This window comes from Arachis ipaensis, chromosome B4 (genome assembly GCF_059453495.1).
Source record: "Arachis ipaensis isolate K30076 ecotype BB chromosome B4, ASM5945349v1, whole genome shotgun sequence".
Taxonomy (NCBI): Eukaryota; Viridiplantae; Streptophyta; class Magnoliopsida; order Fabales; family Fabaceae; genus Arachis; species Arachis ipaensis.
Genome location: NC_142439.1, coordinates 30,047,204 through 30,050,632, shown reverse-complemented (window position 1 = coordinate 30,050,632; position 3,429 = coordinate 30,047,204).

Genomic DNA, 3,429 nt, shown 5'->3' with positions numbered 1-3,429 from the left:
TCAAGCAAACCATATTCAAGTGAATAAGTAAAATTATAAGTTAAGGATTGTACCCACTTGAAGCTTGTATTAGGTGGTAATGGCCTTGGGATAGGTGTTTTTGGTGGTTCTACAAGTTCCATTTCCTTGTGCTCTTCTGTGAATTCCTCCACTTCTTTGCAAAGATCTTCAATTGTATCTATGTCTTGGTCAAAGTCTTCTGTGTCTTCCTCGTCACTTGAGTCATAGATTGGAGGTTGAGAGAAATCTACCTCTGCATCATCTTCATATTCACTTGGGGAAGATTCTTCGATCTCAAAGAATTCACTTGCGGATGCGAGTTCATCACTAAGAGAGTTAGACTTGTAACTATCATCATCAAGGGAATTTGTTTCTTGGATTATTCCGTCTGATTCTTTATAAACGACTTGCCTTGGAGATTGTACAGTATCCTCCTTAGCATCAACTGTAGCATCCTGGACGAAGTTTTCCTCAATTCTGGATTACCATGGAAGTTCAGCATCTCCCAGGTCTTTAACCAACTCTTCTTCTTGAACAATGACAGCTTCTTCTATTTGTTCTAGTACAAATTCATGCTCTGTCTTGTCCACTAGAGTTTCTGGCAATTCCTTCATGCTCTGCTCTTCATTGGGTTGTCCACATGGAGTTGTGGCTGATCCTTGTGTATTTGAGCGCCTAGAAGCCCATTGAATCATCGCTTGCTCCAGTTGTTGAATGGTTGTTTGAAATTTAATTACTGTTTCCCTTAGGCGATCCTCTGCTTCTTGGGTTGCTGGACTTGGACATGATACAAAGGAAAGTGGTGGTCATTGGGAGCGATTGGATTGGTATTGGGGTAAGGAAGGATCATATGGTGGCGAATGGTGAAGAGAAGCTTATGAGTGTGGTGGTTCGAGGTTATGTTAAAATGATGGTTTATATGCACGGGGTGGGGCTTGTTGGTAGTTACAAGGTTGTCCACCATGTCTTTCAGCTGGGTATGCACTGTAGAATGGTCTTTGTCCAGGATATCTCGGAGGGTGTTGCTGCCAAAAGGGTTGATTAGATCCTCTTGGTTCCATCCATCCTTGATTGGTCTGACCTTGATGCACATTCCTGCTGTAACTTCTATTTCCCTTAACAATATTAGAACCAAACTCAAAGCGAGAGGGGTGAGAGTTCATAGTAGTAAATAAAGATAAAAAGAAAAAAACAAAATTAAATAAACAAGCAAAAGAAAAATATTTACAATAACCAATAATAAGGCACACGTTAGCAGTTCCCTGGCAACGGCGCCATTTTGACGTTAGGATTTTTACCAGTAAAGAGATTCATAGAAACGGTCGCGTTGTAGATATAGTCTCTAAACCGACAAAAATCCCTTCGTACAAACGTTTTGGGTGTCACAAGTAACAAACCCCTTTAAAAATTGTTAACCGAGTATTCAAACCTCGGGTCGTCTTCTCAAGGAACTGCGAGGAAGTATGTTCTTATTATTGGCTATAAAGGTTGTAATCGGGGTTTAGAAGATGAGAGGCAAGTAATTTGAATGACAAGAAAAGTAAATGGCAATTAAAATAAATAAATACTGTAAAGCAGACTTTTGGCAAGGTAAGAGAAGTTGGAAGTCCAATGTAGTTATCTCTCTCAACTATAATGAAAGTTGAATCTAAACTCCACTTGTCAATCTTTACTAAAGCAAAGGAGAGTCAAGGGACTAATTAAATTGACCTTTGAATCCTATTTATTTCCCAAGAAAAGGTTGGGATTACTTAAGTTCAGCTCAATTAGCAAGATAACGATTATCAATTATGTTGAGTTTAATAACTGTTGAGTTACTGAATTCTTAACCAGGACCAAAAGGGGAAAAAGTAAAATTGCTGAAATAATAAAAAAAATCCTTAGATGGGAAGCAATGGTAACTTAAATCAAAGAGAACAATCATAAACTGAAAATACCTCAAATATTATTAATTCAAATAACAGTTTGCAACATGGAAGAAATTCATAAATTCACTGATTAATTAAAGTGCTGGAATAAATAAAAGTAAAAGAAAGCTAAAATAAAGAAACGTAAAACCTGGATTGAGAGTCACTCTTAAAACCAAAAGAAATCCTAAATCCTAAAAGAGAGAGAGAGAAGATCTCCCTCTCAACTAAATCTAAATCATTGAAAAGTAAAATATGCGAGCTCTCCTTGAATGGATGCATTCCCACACTTTATAACCTCTGGTCTATGCTGTCTGTACTTGGATCTGGGCCAAAAAGGGCTTCAGAAATCGCTATGAGCATTTTCTGCAATTTCTGGTGCGTGGCCTCTGTCACGCGTCCGCGTGGGTCACGCGGTCGCGTCATTTGGAGCTTTTCCTTGCCACACGGTCGCGTCATTCATGCGGCCGTGTCATCTGCGTTCTGCTTAAGGCGCGTGGTCACGTCAGTCATGCGGCCGCGTCGCTGCTGATTCGTGCTTGGCACGCGATCGCGTCATCCATGCGATCGCGTGAATACCAGTTTCCTTCAAAGCTCCGTTTTGCCTTCTCCTTCCATTTTTGTATGTTTCCTTTTCCATCCTTTAAGTCATTCTGCCTTAGAAAATCTGAAACTACTCAACACACTAATCACGGCATCGAATGGAAATAAAGGTAATTAAAATAATTAATTTTTAAAGCTTAGGAAACATGTTTTTCACAATATGACATAATAAGGAAGGGAAAGTAAAACCATGAAATTAATGTGAATAAGTAGGTGAAGGATTGTATAAATCACTCAAATTAAGCACAAAAGAACTCATGAAATATGGGTTTATCACATGGCTCCCAAGGGAAAACAAACCGACTCAAGAGGCAAGAAGGAGAATATTCCAAAACCACTTTGGAATCAAGGGAAGTTCATAACCAAAGAACATTCAAACCATTTTTACAAAATAATGAGTCTAAGGTCAGTGATCCCAGAAGTTAAATTCGATCTGAAAGAATATGAATATCCGGAGATCCAAGAGCAAATTCAAAACAGGTGCTAGAAAGTCCTAGCTAATCCTGAAACAAAGGTGGGAAGAAACATGGTTCAGGAATTCTATGCTAATCTATGGCAGACGGACAAGCAGATAATAGCTGGTCAGAGGGAAGATTGTTCACACCCACCCTGACAAAATAAGGGAGATTTTCAAGCTGCTTCCACTGCAAGATGACCCAGACTCCTTTAATAGGAGAATGATGAGATCAAACCTGGGATTAGACAAAATCCTAGAGGACATTTGCCTCCCTGGAGCCAAGTGGACAACCAACACAAAGGGTGCCCCGAACCAACTCAAGAGAGGAGATCTCAAACCAGTTGCCAGAGGCTGGCTGGACTTTATTGGGCGCTCTATACTGCCCACTAGCAACCGCTCTGAAGTCACCATTAGAAGGGCAGTGATGATTCATTGCATTATGCTGGAAAAAGAAGTGGAAGT